Here is a 16,513-nt window from a genome sequence, read left to right on the forward strand (position 1 = left end):
AAGTTAGAGAAGACAACGAGCTCAAACAAAGCTCCTGTATGACACAATTCTTGTCGCAAAACAGACAAAGCATCACGTAGTCGGCAGGGTTCGAACCTGCGCGGGGAGACCCCAATGGATTTCAAGTCCATCGCCTTAACCTCTCGGCCACGACTACTCCTTTCAGTGAGTCACATGCTATTTTCACGGCTAGATGTGAGCAGCAGAGGAGATCAGGTCCAACCTTCCATGCACCCGGCTACAAAATCGAGTTGGCAAAAAGGAGTTCAATGTCATCTTCGCCTACAAGAAAAGACTGCCATGACCCGGATTCGGACCGCGGTTGCTGCGGGTACAATGCAGAGTACTAAAAGCAATACGGTGACGGCACACCAATTGCCAGGGCTTGCATGCTTAAGTGGTTTGAACAGAGGAGTAAATGGTACATAATGAGTAGGCTTCTGTTTTACTATTGTAAGAGAGAACAAGTGCAACATTTAAAAAATAAAAGACTAATATGCAAGGTTCTCCACAATACATAATTCAGTGACTCTTGAGCTGCACAACGTCAAGGCCTTGAAGTTATCGAGGGTTACCAAAGCCATTGCTCCGACTGCCTATATAGAATGGCCAGAAAATCAGATGACCGGGGCTTTTTGAAACGGTGCTCACTTAAGTCTTGAAAAGAGATACGTGCTGCCCAATTTCCATACTGCACATGAAGTTAGAGAAGACAACGAGCTCAAACAAAGCTCCTGTATGACACAATTCTTGTCGCAAAACAGACAAAGCATCACGTAGTCGGCAGGGTTCGAACCTGCGCGGGGAGACCCCAATGGATTTCAAGTCCATCGCCTTAACCTCTCGGCCACGACTACTCCTTTCAGTGAGTCACATGCTATTTTCACGGCTAGATGTGAGCAGCAGAGGAGGCCGGGTCAAACCGTCGATGTACCCGACTACAATATTGAATTGGCAAAAAGGAGTTGAGTGCCGCCTTCGCCTACACGAAAAGACTGCCATGACCCGGATTCGGACTGCGGTTGCTGCGGGCACAACGCAGAGTACTAAACGCTATACAGTGATGGTAGGAACACTGTCATTGAAAGAGTTGTTTTATTTCATTACAAGTTGATAACTCTTACGTGGTTTGGAATGAATGGCCAAAAACACAGATGACCGGGACTTTTTGAAACAGTTCTCGCTTCAGACTCGAAAAGAGATGTGGGTTGCCAAATTTCCGTTCTGCATGTGAAGTTAGAGAACAAAAGCAGGTCAACTAAAGCTCCTGGAGGGAACAACTCCCGACGGAAACCGACAAAGCACCACGTAGTCGGCAGGGTTCGAACCTGCGCGGGGAGACCCCAATGGATTTCGAGTCCATCGCCTTAACCTCTCGGCCACGACTACTCCTTGATTAGAGTCGCATGTCATTTTCTTGGCAGGATGTGAAGGGCAGAGTACAACGGGTACAATGCACACAGCTAAAAAATCGAGTTGTGAGCTGCACCTGAAGTTAGAGAAGACATTGAGCTGTAAGAAAGCTCCTATATGACACAATTCTTTTCACAAACAGACAAAGCATCACGTAGTCGGCAGGGTTCAAACCTGCGCGGGGAGACCCCAATGGATTTCAACTCCATCGCCTTAACCTCTCGGCCACGACTACTGCATTCAGTGAGTCGCATGCTATTTTCTTGGCTGGATTTGAGCAGCAGAGGAGATCAGGTCCAACCTTCCATGCACCCGGCTACAAAATCGAGTTGGCAAAAAGGAGTTCAATGTCATCTTCGCCTACAAGAAAAGACTGCCATGACCCGGATTCGGACCGCGGTTGCTGCGGGTACAATGCAGAGTACTAAAAGCAATACGGTGACGGCACACCAATTGCCAGGGCTTGCATGCTTAAGTGGTTTGAACAGAGGAGTAAATGGTACATAATGAGTAGGCTTCTGTTTTACTATTGTAAGAGAGAACAAGTGCAACATTTAAAAAATAAAAGACTAATATGCAAGGTTCTCCACAATACATAATTCAGTGACTCTTGAGCTGCACAACGTCAAGGCCTTGAAGTTATCGAGGGTTACCAAAGCCATTGCTCCGACTGCCTATATAGAATGGCCAGAAAATCAGATGACCGGGGCTTTTTGAAACGGTGCTCACTTAAGTCTTGAAAAGAGATACGTGCTGCCCAATTTCCATACTGCACATGAAGTTAGAGAAGACAACGAGCTCAAACAAAGCTCCTGTATGACACAATTCTTGTCGCAAAACAGACAAAGCATCACGTAGTCGGCAGGGTTCGAACCTGCGCGGGGAGACCCCAATGGATTTCAAGTCCATCGCCTTAACCTCTCGGCCACGACTACTCCTTTCAGTGAGTCACATGCTATTTTCACGGCTAGATGTGAGCAGCAGAGGAGGCCGGGTCAAACCGTCGATGTACCCGACTACAATATTGAATTGGCAAAAAGGAGTTGAGTGCCGCCTTCGCCTACACGAAAAGACTGCCATGACCCGGATTCGGACTGCGGTTGCTGCGGGCACAACGCAGAGTACTAAACGCTATACAGTGATGGTAGGAACACTGTCATTGAAAGAGTTGTTTTATTTCATTACAAGTTGATAACTCTTACGTGGTTTGGAATGAATGGCCAAAAACACAGATGACCGGGACTTTTTGAAACAGTTCTCGCTTCAGACTCGAAAAGAGATGTGGGTTGCCAAATTTCCGTTCTGCATGTGAAGTTAGAGAACAAAAGCAGGTCAACTAAAGCTCCTGGAGGGAACAACTCCCGACGGAAACCGACAAAGCACCACGTAGTCGGCAGGGTTCGAACCTGCGCGGGGAGACCCCAATGGATTTCGAGTCCATCGCCTTAAACTCTCGGCCACGACTACTCCTTGATTAGAGTCGCATGTCATTTTCTTGGCAGGATGTGAAAGGCAGAGTACAAGGGTACAATGCACACAGCTAAAAAATCGAGTTGTGAGCTGCACCTGAAGTTAGAGAAGACATTGAGCTGTAAGAAAGCTCCTATATGACACAATTCTTTTCACAAACAGACAAAGCATCACGTAGTCGGCAGGGTTCGAACCTGCGCGGGGAGACCCCAATGGATTTCAAGTCCATCGCCTTAACCTCTCGGCCACGACTACTGCATTCAGTGAGTCGCATGCTATTTTCTTGGCTGGATTTGAGCAGCAGAGGAGATCAGGTCCAACCTTCCATGCACCCGGCTACAAAATCGAGTTGGCAAAAAGGAGTTCAATGTCATCTTCGCCTACAAGAAAAGACTGCCATGACCCGGATTCGGACCGCGGTTGCTGCGGGTACAATGCAGAGTACTAAAAGCAATACGGTGACGGCACACCAATTGCCAGGGCTTGCATGCTTAAGTGGTTTGAACAGAGGAGTAAATGGTACATAATGAGTAGGCTTCTGTTTTACTATTGTAAGAGAGAACAAGTGCAACATTTAAAAAATAAAGACTAATATGCAAGGTTCTCCACAATACATAATTCAGTGACTCTTGAGCTGCACAACGTCAAGGCCTTGAAGTTATCGAGGGTTACCAAAGCCATTGCTCCGACTGCCTATATAGAATGGCCAGAAAATCAGATGACCGGGGCTTTTTGAAACGGTGCTCACTTAAGTCTTGAAAAGAGATACGTGCTGCCCAATTTCCATACTGCACATGAAGTTAGAGAAGACAACGAGCTCAAACAAAGCTCCTGTATGACACAATTCTTGTCGCAAAACAGACAAAGCATCACGTAGTCGGCAGGGTTCGAACCTGCGCGGGGAGACCCCAATGGATTTCAAGTCCATCGCCTTAACCTCTCGGCCACGACTACTCCTTTCAGTGAGTCACATGCTATTTTCACGGCTAGATGTGAGCAGCAGAGGAGATCAGGTCCAACCTTCCATGCACCCGGCTACAAAATCGAGTTGGCAAAAAGGAGTTCAATGTCATCTTCGCCTACAAGAAAAGACTGCCATGACCCGGATTCGGACCGCGGTTGCTGCGGGTACAATGCAGAGTACTAAAAGCAATACGGTGACGGCACACCAATTGCCAGGGCTTGCATGCTTAAGTGGTTTGAACAGAGGAGTAAATGGTACATAATGAGTAGGCTTCTGTTTTACTATTGTAAGAGAGAACAAGTGCAACATTTAAAAAATAAAGACTAATATGCAAGGTTCTCCACAATACATAATTCAGTGACTCTTGAGCTGCACAACGTCAAGGCCTTGAAGTTATCGAGGGTTACCAAAGCCATTGCTCCGACTGCCTATATAGAATGGCCAGAAAATCAGATGACCGGGGCTTTTTGAAACGGTGCTCACTTAAGTCTTGAAAAGAGATACGTGCTGCCCAATTTCCATACTGCACATGAAGTTAGAGAAGACAACGAGCTCAAACAAAGCTCCTGTATGACACAATTCTTGTCGCAAAACAGACAAAGCATCACGTAGTCGGCAGGGTTCGAACCTGCGCGGGGAGACCCCAATGGATTTCAAGTCCATCGCCTTAACCTCTCGGCCACGACTACTCCTTTCAGTGAGTCACATGCTATTTTCACGGCTAGATGTGAGCAGCAGAGGAGGCCGGGTCAAACCGTCGATGTACCCGACTACAATATTGAATTGGCAAAAAGGAGTTGAGTGCCGCCTTCGCCTACACGAAAAGACTGCCATGTCCCGGATTCGGACTGCGGTTGCTGCGGGCACAACGCAGAGTACTAAACGCTATACAGTGATGGTAGGAACACTGTCATTGAAAGAGTTGTTTTATTTCATTACAAGTTGATAACTCTTACGTGGTTTGGAATGAATGGCCAAAAACACAGATGACCGGGACTTTTTGAAACAGTTCTCGCTTCAGACTCGAAAAGAGATGTGGGTTGCCAAATTTCCGTTCTGCATGTGAAGTTAGAGAACAAAAGCAGGTCAACTAAAGCTCCTGGAGGGAACAACTCCCGACGGAAACCGACAAAGCACCACGTAGTCGGCAGGGTTCGAACCTGCGCGGGGAGACCCCAATGGATTTCGAGTCCATCGCCTTAACCTCTCGGCCACGACTACTCCTTGATTAGAGTCGCATGTCATTTTCTTGGCAGGATGTGAAGGGCAGAGTACAACGGGTACAATGCACACAGCTAAAAAATCGAGTTGTGAGCTGCACCTGAAGTTAGAGAAGACATTGAGCTGTAAGAAAGCTCCTATATGACACAATTCTTTTCACAAACAGACAAAGCATCACGTAGTCGGCAGGGTTCAAACCTGCGCGGGGAGACCCCAATGGATTTCAACTCCATCGCCTTAACCTCTCGGCCACGACTACTGCATTCAGTGAGTCGCATGCTATTTTCTTGGCTGGATTTGAGCAGCAGAGGAGATCAGGTCCAACCTTCCATGCACCCGGCTACAAAATCGAGTTGGCAAAAAGGAGTTCAATGTCATCTTCGCCTACAAGAAAAGACTGCCATGACCCGGATTCGGACCGCGGTTGCTGCGGGTACAATGCAGAGTACTAAAAGCAATACGGTGACGGCACACCAATTGCCAGGGCTTGCATGCTTAAGTGGTTTGAACAGAGGAGTAAATGGTACATAATGAGTAGGCTTCTGTTTTACTATTGTAAGAGAGAACAAGTGCAACATTTAAAAAATAAAAGACTAATATGCAAGGTTCTCCACAATACATAATTCAGTGACTCTTGAGCTGCACAACGTCAAGGCCTTGAAGTTATCGAGGGTTACCAAAGCCATTGCTCCGACTGCCTATATAGAATGGCCAGAAAATCAGATGACCGGGGCTTTTTGAAACGGTGCTCACTTAAGTCTTGAAAAGAGATACGTGCTGCCCAATTTCCATACTGCACATGAAGTTAGAGAAGACAACGAGCTCAAACAAAGCTCCTGTATGACACAATTCTTGTCGCAAAACAGACAAAGCATCACGTAGTCGGCAGGGTTCGAACCTGCGCGGGGAGACCCCAATGGATTTCAAGTCCATCGCCTTAACCTCTCGGCCACGACTACTCCTTTCAGTGAGTCACATGCTATTTTCACGGCTAGATGTGAGCAGCAGAGGAGGCCGGGTCAAACCGTCGATGTACCCGACTACAATATTGAATTGGCAAAAAGGAGTTGAGTGCCGCCTTCGCCTACACGAAAAGACTGCCATGACCCGGATTCGGACTGCGGTTGCTGCGGGCACAACGCAGAGTACTAAACGCTATACAGTGATGGTAGGAACACTGTCATTGAAAGAGTTGTTTTATTTCATTACAAGTTGATAACTCTTACGTGGTTTGGAATGAATGGCCAAAAACACAGATGACCGGGACTTTTTGAAACAGTTCTCGCTTCAGACTCGAAAAGAGATGTGGGTTGCCAAATTTCCGTTCTGCATGTGAAGTTAGAGAACAAAAGCAGGTCAACTAAAGCTCCTGGAGGGAACAACTCCCGACGGAAACCGACAAAGCACCACGTAGTCGGCAGGGTTCGAACCTGCGCGGGGAGACCCCAATGGATTTCGAGTCCATCGCCTTAAACTCTCGGCCACGACTACTCCTTGATTAGAGTCGCATGTCATTTTCTTGGCAGGATGTGAAAGGCAGAGTACAAGGGTACAATGCACACAGCTAAAAAATCGAGTTGTGAGCTGCACCTGAAGTTAGAGAAGACATTGAGCTGTAAGAAAGCTCCTATATGACACAATTCTTTTCACAAACAGACAAAGCATCACGTAGTCGGCAGGGTTCGAACCTGCGCGGGGAGACCCCAATGGATTTCAAGTCCATCGCCTTAACCTCTCGGCCACGACTACTGCATTCAGTGAGTCGCATGCTATTTTCTTGGCTGGATTTGAGCAGCAGAGGAGATCAGGTCCAACCTTCCATGCACCCGGCTACAAAATCGAGTTGGCAAAAAGGAGTTCAATGTCATCTTCGCCTACAAGAAAAGACTGCCATGACCCGGATTCGGACCGCGGTTGCTGCGGGTACAATGCAGAGTACTAAAAGCAATACGGTGACGGCACACCAATTGCCAGGGCTTGCATGCTTAAGTGGTTTGAACAGAGGAGTAAATGGTACATAATGAGTAGGCTTCTGTTTTACTATTGTAAGAGAGAACAAGTGCAACATTTAAAAAATAAAGACTAATATGCAAGGTTCTCCACAATACATAATTCAGTGACTCTTGAGCTGCACAACGTCAAGGCCTTGAAGTTATCGAGGGTTACCAAAGCCATTGCTCCGACTGCCTATATAGAATGGCCAGAAAATCAGATGACCGGGGCTTTTTGAAACGGTGCTCACTTAAGTCTTGAAAAGAGATACGTGCTGCCCAATTTCCATACTGCACATGAAGTTAGAGAAGACAACGAGCTCAAACAAAGCTCCTGTATGACACAATTCTTGTCGCAAAACAGACAAAGCATCACGTAGTCGGCAGGGTTCGAACCTGCGCGGGGAGACCCCAATGGATTTCAAGTCCATCGCCTTAACCTCTCGGCCACGACTACTCCTTTCAGTGAGTCACATGCTATTTTCACGGCTAGATGTGAGCAGCAGAGGAGATCAGGTCCAACCTTCCATGCACCCGGCTACAAAATCGAGTTGGCAAAAAGGAGTTCAATGTCATCTTCGCCTACAAGAAAAGACTGCCATGACCCGGATTCGGACCGCGGTTGCTGCGGGTACAATGCAGAGTACTAAAAGCAATACGGTGACGGCACACCAATTGCCAGGGCTTGCATGCTTAAGTGGTTTGAACAGAGGAGTAAATGGTACATAATGAGTAGGCTTCTGTTTTACTATTGTAAGAGAGAACAAGTGCAACATTTAAAAAATAAAGACTAATATGCAAGGTTCTCCACAATACATAATTCAGTGACTCTTGAGCTGCACAACGTCAAGGCCTTGAAGTTATCGAGGGTTACCAAAGCCATTGCTCCGACTGCCTATATAGAATGGCCAGAAAATCAGATGACCGGGGCTTTTTGAAACGGTGCTCACTTAAGTCTTGAAAAGAGATACGTGCTGCCCAATTTCCATACTGCACATGAAGTTAGAGAAGACAACGAGCTCAAACAAAGCTCCTGTATGACACAATTCTTGTCGCAAAACAGACAAAGCATCACGTAGTCGGCAGGGTTCGAACCTGCGCGGGGAGACCCCAATGGATTTCAAGTCCATCGCCTTAACCTCTCGGCCACGACTACTCCTTTCAGTGAGTCACATGCTATTTTCACGGCTAGATGTGAGCAGCAGAGGAGGCCGGGTCAAACCGTCGATGTACCCGACTACAATATTGAATTGGCAAAAAGGAGTTGAGTGCCGCCTTCGCCTACACGAAAAGACTGCCATGTCCCGGATTCGGACTGCGGTTGCTGCGGGCACAACGCAGAGTACTAAACGCTATACAGTGATGGCACTCCAAATCACCAAGGCCCGCTGAGAAGTGCCTGAACATACAGCGTCAACGGATAGCTTCAGCTCTGCTCTCTCAAGTCCCCCAACCCTGCTTGCTGAGACAGCAACCATGTCTTAAAGCAGGTAAAACAAAACCAAAGACTGGGAAAAAAACAACACCACATCTTTTCTTGGTGAGGAAGACCATTTCTCTCAAAGGCAGGAAAGAGCACGGCAAGTTATTAGGGGAGGTCTGCAACAAACTGCCAGCCCTTCACCCGAACAGGGACTTGAACCCTGGACCCTCAGACTAAAAGTCTGATGCTCTACCGACTGAGCTGTCTGGGCTCTTGCCACAGTACAGTCACCCTGGGGACATAACAGTACTTTCTCCATAACGTGTTCATGCTTTGTCATCTTAAGGATGAAGACAACAATTTATAAAGGGAAGAGATATGGGCTGCTCCTGGTAAGGTAGGAACAATGTCATTGAAAGAGTTGTTTTATTTCATTACAAGTTGATAACTCTTACGTGGTTTGGAATGAATGGCCAAAAACACAGATGACCGGGACTTTTTGAAACAGTTCTCGCTTCAGACTCGAAAAGAGATGTGGGTTGCCAAATTTCCGTTCTGCATGTGAAGTTAGAGAACAAAAGCAGGTCAACTAAAGCTCCTGGAGGGAACAACCCCCGACGGAAACCGACAAAGCACCACGTAGTCGGCAGGGTCCGAACCTGCGCGGGGAGACCCCAATGGATTTCGAGTCCATCGCCTTAACCTCTCGGCCACGACTACTCCTTGATAAGAGTCGCATGTAATTTTCTTGGCAGGATGTGAAGGGCAGAGTACAACGGGTACAATGCACACAGCTAAAAAATCGAGTTGTGAGCTGCACCTGAAGTTAGAGAAGACACTGAGCTGTAACAAAGCTCCTGTATGACACAATTCTTTTCACAAACAGACAAAGCATCACGTAGTCGGCAGGGTTCGAACCTGCGCGGGGAGACCCCAATGGATTTCAAGTCCATCGCCTTAACCTCTCGGCCACGACTACTGCATTCAGTGAGTCGCATGCTATTTTCTTGGCTGGATTTGAGCAGCAGAGGAGATCAGGTCCAACCTTCCATGCACCCGGCTACAAAATCGAGTTGGCAAAAAGGAGTTCAATGTCATCTTCGCCTACAAGAAAAGACTGCCATGACCCGGATTCGGACCGCGGTTGCTGCGGGTACAATGCAGAGTACTAAAAGCAATACGGTGACGGCACACCAATTGCCAGGGCTTGCATGCTTAAGTGGTTTGAACAGAGGAGTAAATGGTACATAATGAGTAGGCTTCTGTTTTACTATTGTAAGAGAGAACAAGTGCAACATTTAAAAAATAAAGACTAATATGCAAGGTTCTCCACAATACATAATTCAGTGACTCTTGAGCTGCACAACGTCAAGGCCTTGAAGTTATCGAGGGTTACCAAAGCCATTGCTCCGACTGCCTATATAGAATGGCCAGAAAATCAGATGACCGGGGCTTTTTGAAACGGTGCTCACTTAAGTCTTGAAAAGAGATACGTGCTGCCCAATTTCCATACTGCACATGAAGTTAGAGAAGACAACGAGCTCAAACAAAGCTCCTGTATGACACAATTCTTGTCGCAAAACAGACAAAGCATTACGTAGTCGGCAGGGTTCGAACCTGCGCGGGGAGGCCCCAATGGATTTCAAGTCCATCGCCTTAACCTCTCGGCCACGACTACTCCTTTCAGTGAGTCACATGCTATTTTCACGGCTAGATGTGAGCAGCAGAGGAGGCCGGGTCAAACCGTCGATGTACCCGACTACAATATTGAATTGGCAAAAAGGAGTTGAGTGCCGCCTTCGCCTACACGAAAAGACTGCCATGACCCGGATTCGGACTGCGGTTGCTGCGGGCACAACGCAGAGTACTAAACGCTATACAGTGATGGTAGGAACACTGTCATTGAAAGAGTTGTTTTATTTCATTACAAGTTGATAACTCTTACGTGGTTTGGAATGAATGGCCAAAAACACAGATGACCGGGACTTTTTGAAACAGTTCTCGCTTCAGACTCGAAAAGAGATGTGGGTTGCCAAATTTCCGTTCTGCATGTGAAGTTAGAGAACAAAAGCAGGTCAACTAAAGCTCCTGGAGGGAACAACTCCCGACGGAAACCGACAAAGCACCACGTAGTCGGCAGGGTTCGAACCTGCGCGGGGAGACCCCAATGGATTTCGAGTCCATCGCCTTAACCTCTCGGCCACGACTACTCCTTGATAAGAGTTGCATGTCATTTTCTTGGCAGGATGTGAAGGGCAGAGTACAACGGGTACAATGCACACAGCTAAAAAATCGAGTTGTGAGCTGCACCTGAAGTTAGAGAAGACATTGAGCTGTAAGAAAGCTCCTATATGACACAATTCTTTTCACAAACAGACAAAGCATCACGTAGTCGGCAGGGTTCCAACCTGCGCGGGGAGACCCCAATGGATTTCAAGTCCATCGCCTTAACCTCTCGGCCACGACTACTGCATTCAGTGAGTCGCATGCTATTTTCTTGGCTGGATTTGAGCAGCAGAGGAGATCAGGTCCAACCTTCCATGCACCCGGCTACAAAATCGAGTTGGCAAAAAGGAGTTCAATGTCATCTTCGCCTACAAGAAAAGACTGCCATGACCCGGATTCGGACCGCGGTTGCTGCGGGTACAATGCAGAGTACTAAAAGCAATACGGTGACGGCACACCAATTGCCAGGGCTTGCATGCTTAAGTGGTTTGAACAGAGGAGTAAATGGTACATAATGAGTAGGCTTCTGTTTTACTATTGTAAGAGAGAACAATTGCAACATTTAAAAAATAAAGACTAATATGCAAGGTTCTCCACAATACATAATTCAGTGACTCTTGAGCTGCACAACGTCAAGGCCTTGAAGTTATCGAGGGTTACCAAAGCCATTGCTCCGACTGCCTATATAGAATGGCCAGAAAATCAGATGACCGGGGCTTTTTGAAACGGTGCTCACTTAAATCTTGAAAAGAGATACGTGCTGCCCAATTTCCATACTGCACATGAAGTTAGAGAAGACAACGAGCTCAAACAAAGCTCCTGTATGACACAATTCTTGTCGCAAAACAGACAAAGCATCACGTCGTCGGCAGGGTTCGAACCTGCGCGGGGAGACCCCAATGGATTTCAAGTCCATCGCCTTAACCTCTCGGCCACGACTACTCCTTTCAGTGAGTCACATGCTATTTTCACGGCTAGATGTGAGCAGCAGAGGAGGCCGGGTCAAACCGTTGATGTACCCGACTACAATATTGAATTGGCAAAAAGGAGTTGAGTGCCGCCTTCGCCTACACGAAAAGACTGCCATGACCCGGATTCGGACTGCGGTTGCTGCGGGCACAACGCAGAGTACTAAACGCTATACAGTGATGGTAGGAACACTGTCATTGAAAGAGTTGTTTTATTTCATTACAAGTTGATAACTCTTACGTGGTTTGGAATGAATGGCCAAAAACACAGATGACCGGGACTTTTTGAAACAGTTCTCGCTTCAGACTCGAAAAGAGATGTGGGTTGCCAAATTTCCGTTCTGCATGTGAAGTTAGAGAACAAAAGCAGGTCAACTAAAGCTCCTGGAGGGAACAACTCCCGACGGAAACCGACAAAGCACCACGTAGTCGGCAGGGTTCGAACCTGCGCGGGGAGACCCCAATGGATTTCGAGTCCATCGCCTTAACCTCTCGGCCACGACTACTCCTTGATTAGAGTCGCATGTCATTTTCTTGGCAGGATGTGAAGGGCAGAGTACAACGGGTACAATGCACACAGCTAAAAAATCGAGTTGTGAGCTGCACCTGAAGTTAGAGAAGACATTGAGCTGTAAGAAAGCTCCTATATGACACAATTCTTTTCACAAACAGAAAAAGCATCACGTAGTTGGCAGGGTTCGAACCTGCGCGGGGAGACCCCAATGGATTTCAAGTCCATCGCCTTAACCTCTCGGCCACGACTACTGCATTCAGTGAGTCGCATGCTATTTTCTTGGCTGGATTTGAGCAGCAGAGGAGATCAGGTCCAACCTTCCATGCACCCGGCTACAAAATCGAGTTGGCAAAAAGGAGTTCAATGTCATCTTCACCTACAAGAAAAGACTGCCATGACCCGGATTCGGACCGCGGTTGCTGCGGGTACAATGCAGAGTACTAAAAGCAATACGGTGACGGCACACCAATTGCCAGGGCTTGCATGCTTAAGTGGTTTGAACAGAGGAGTAAATGGTACATAATGAGTAGGCTTCTGTTTTACTATTGTAAGAGAGAACAAGAACAACATTTAAAAAATAAAGACTAATATGCAAGGATCTCCACAATACATAATTCAGTGACTCTTGAGCTGCACAACGTCAAGGCCTTGAAGTTATCGAGGGTTACCAAAGCCATTGCTCCGACTGCCTATATAGAATGGCCAGAAAATCAGATGACCGGGGCTTTTTGAAACGGTGCTCACTTAAGTCTTGAAAAGAGATACGTGCTGCCCAATTTCCATACTGCACATGAAGTTAGAGAAGACAACGAGCTCAAACAAAGCTCCTGTATGACACAATTCTTGTCGCAAAACAGACAAAGCATCACGTAGTCGGCAGGGTTCGAACCTGCGCGGGGAGACCCCAATGGATTTCAAGTCCATCGCCTTAACCTCTCGGCCACGACTACTCCTTTCAGTGAGTCACATGCTATTTTCACGGCTAGATGTGAGCAGCAGAGGAGGCCGGGTCAAACCGTCGATGTACCTGACTACAATATTGAATTGGCAAAAAGGAGTTGAGTGCCGCCTTCGCCTACACGAAAAGACTGCCATGTCCCGGATTCGGACTGCGGTTGCTGCGGGCACAACGCAGAGTACTAAACGCTATACAGTGATGGCACTCCAAATCACCAAGGCCCGCTGAGAAGTGCCTGAACATACAGCGTCAACGGATAGCTTCAGCTCTGCTCTCTCAAGTCCCCCAACCCTGCTTGCTGAGACAGCAACCATGTCTTAAAGCAGGTAAAACAAAACCAAAGACTGGGAAAAAAACAACACCACATCTTTTCTTGGTGAGGAAGACCATTTCTCTCAAAGGCAGGAAAGAGCACGGCAAGTTATTAGGGGAGGTCTGCAACAAACTGCCAGCCCTTCACCCGAACAGGGACTTGAACCCTGGACCCTCAGACTAAAAGTCTGATGCTCTACCGACTGAGCTGTCTGGGCTCTTGCCACAGTACAGTCACCCTGGGGACATAACAGTACTTTCTCCATAACGTGTTCATGCTTTGTCATCTTAAGGATGAAGACAACAATTTATAAAGGGAAGAGATATGGGCTGCTCCTGGTAAGGTAGGAACAATGTCATTGAAAGAGTTGTTTTATTTCATTACAAGTTGATAACTCTTACGTGGTTTGGAATGAATGGCCAAAAACACAGATGACCGGGACTTTTTGAAACAGTTCTCGCTTCAGACTCGAAAAGAGATGTGGGTTGCCAAATTTCCGTTCTGCATGTGAAGTTAGAGAACAAAAGCAGGTCAACTAAAGCTCCTGGAGGGAACAACCCCCGACGGAAACCGACAAAGCACCACGTAGTCGGCAGGGTCCGAACCTGCGCGGGGAGACCCCAATGGATTTCGAGTCCATCGCCTTAACCTCTCGGCCACGACTACTCCTTGATAAGAGTCGCATGTAATTTTCTTGGCAGGATGTGAAGGGCAGAGTACAACGGGTACAATGCACACAGCTAAAAAATCGAGTTGTGAGCTGCACCTGAAGTTAGAGAAGACACTGAGCTGTAACAAAGCTCCTGTATGACACAATTCTTTTCACAAACAGACAAAGCATCACGTAGTCGGCAGGGTTCGAACCTGCGCGGGGAGACCCCAATGGATTTCAAGTCCATCGCCTTAACCTCTCGGCCACGACTACTGCATTCAGTGAGTCGCATGCTATTTTCTTGGCTGGATTTGAGCAGCAGAGGAGATCAGGTCCAACCTTCCATGCACCCGGCTACAAAATCGAGTTGGCAAAAAGGAGTTCAATGTCATCTTCGCCTACAAGAAAAGACTGCCATGACCCGGATTCGGACCGCGGTTGCTGCGGGTACAATGCAGAGTACTAAAAGCAATACGGTGACGGCACACCAATTGCCAGGGCTTGCATGCTTAAGTGGTTTGAACAGAGGAGTAAATGGTACATAATGAGTAGGCTTCTGTTTTACTATTGTAAGAGAGAACAAGTGCAACATTTAAAAAATAAAGACTAATATGCAAGGTTCTCCACAATACATAATTCAGTGACTCTTGAGCTGCACAACGTCAAGGCCTTGAAGTTATCGAGGGTTACCAAAGCCATTGCTCCGACTGCCTATATAGAATGGCCAGAAAATCAGATGACCGGGGCTTTTTGAAACGGTGCTCACTTAAGTCTTGAAAAGAGATACGTGCTGCCCAATTTCCATACTGCACATGAAGTTAGAGAAGACAACGAGCTCAAACAAAGCTCCTGTATGACACAATTCTTGTCGCAAAACAGACAAAGCATTACGTAGTCGGCAGGGTTCGAACCTGCGCGGGGAGGCCCCAATGGATTTCAAGTCCATCGCCTTAACCTCTCGGCCACGACTACTCCTTTCAGTGAGTCACATGCTATTTTCACGGCTAGATGTGAGCAGCAGAGGAGGCCGGGTCAAACCGTCGATGTACCCGACTACAATATTGAATTGGCAAAAAGGAGTTGAGTGCCGCCTTCGCCTACACGAAAAGACTGCCATGACCCGGATTCGGACTGCGGTTGCTGCGGGCACAACGCAGAGTACTAAACGCTATACAGTGATGGTAGGAACACTGTCATTGAAAGAGTTGTTTTATTTCATTACAAGTTGATAACTCTTACGTGGTTTGGAATGAATGGCCAAAAACACAGATGACCGGGACTTTTTGAAACAGTTCTCGCTTCAGACTCGAAAAGAGATGTGGGTTGCCAAATTTCCGTTCTGCATGTGAAGTTAGAGAACAAAAGCAGGTCAACTAAAGCTCCTGGAGGGAACAACTCCCGACGGAAACCGACAAAGCACCACGTAGTCGGCAGGGTTCGAACCTGCGCGGGGAGACCCCAATGGATTTCGAGTCCATCGCCTTAACCTCTCGGCCACGACTACTCCTTGATAAGAGTTGCATGTCATTTTCTTGGCAGGATGTGAAGGGCAGAGTACAACGGGTACAATGCACACAGCTAAAAAATCGAGTTGTGAGCTGCACCTGAAGTTAGAGAAGACATTGAGCTGTAAGAAAGCTCCTATATGACACAATTCTTTTCACAAACAGACAAAGCATCACGTAGTCGGCAGGGTTCCAACCTGCGCGGGGAGACCCCAATGGATTTCAAGTCCATCGCCTTAACCTCTCGGCCACGACTACTGCATTCAGTGAGTCGCATGCTATTTTCTTGGCTGGATTTGAGCAGCAGAGGAGATCAGGTCCAACCTTCCATGCACCCGGCTACAAAATCGAGTTGGCAAAAAGGAGTTCAATGTCATCTTCGCCTACAAGAAAAGACTGCCATGACCCGGATTCGGACCGCGGTTGCTGCGGGTACAATGCAGAGTACTAAAAGCAATACGGTGACGGCACACCAATTGCCAGGGCTTGCATGCTTAAGTGGTTTGAACAGAGGAGTAAATGGTACATAATGAGTAGGCTTCTGTTTTACTATTGTAAGAGAGAACAATTGCAACATTTAAAAAATAAAGACTAATATGCAAGGTTCTCCACAATACATAATTCAGTGACTCTTGAGCTGCACAACGTCAAGGCCTTGAAGTTATCGAGGGTTACCAAAGCCATTGCTCCGACTGCCTATATAGAATGGCCAGAAAATCAGATGACCGGGGCTTTTTGAAACGGTGCTCACTTAAGTCTTGAAAAGAGATACGTGCTGCCCAATTTCCATACTGCACATGAAGTTAGAGAAGACAACGAGCTCAAACAAAGCTCCTGTATGACACAATTCTTGTCGCAAAACAGACAAAGCATCACGTCGTCGGCAGGGTTCGAA

The sequence above is a fragment of the Gobio gobio genome (genome assembly GCF_949357685.1).
Source record: "Gobio gobio genome assembly, chromosome: 5".
Classification (NCBI taxonomy): Eukaryota; Metazoa; Chordata; class Actinopteri; order Cypriniformes; family Gobionidae; genus Gobio; species Gobio gobio.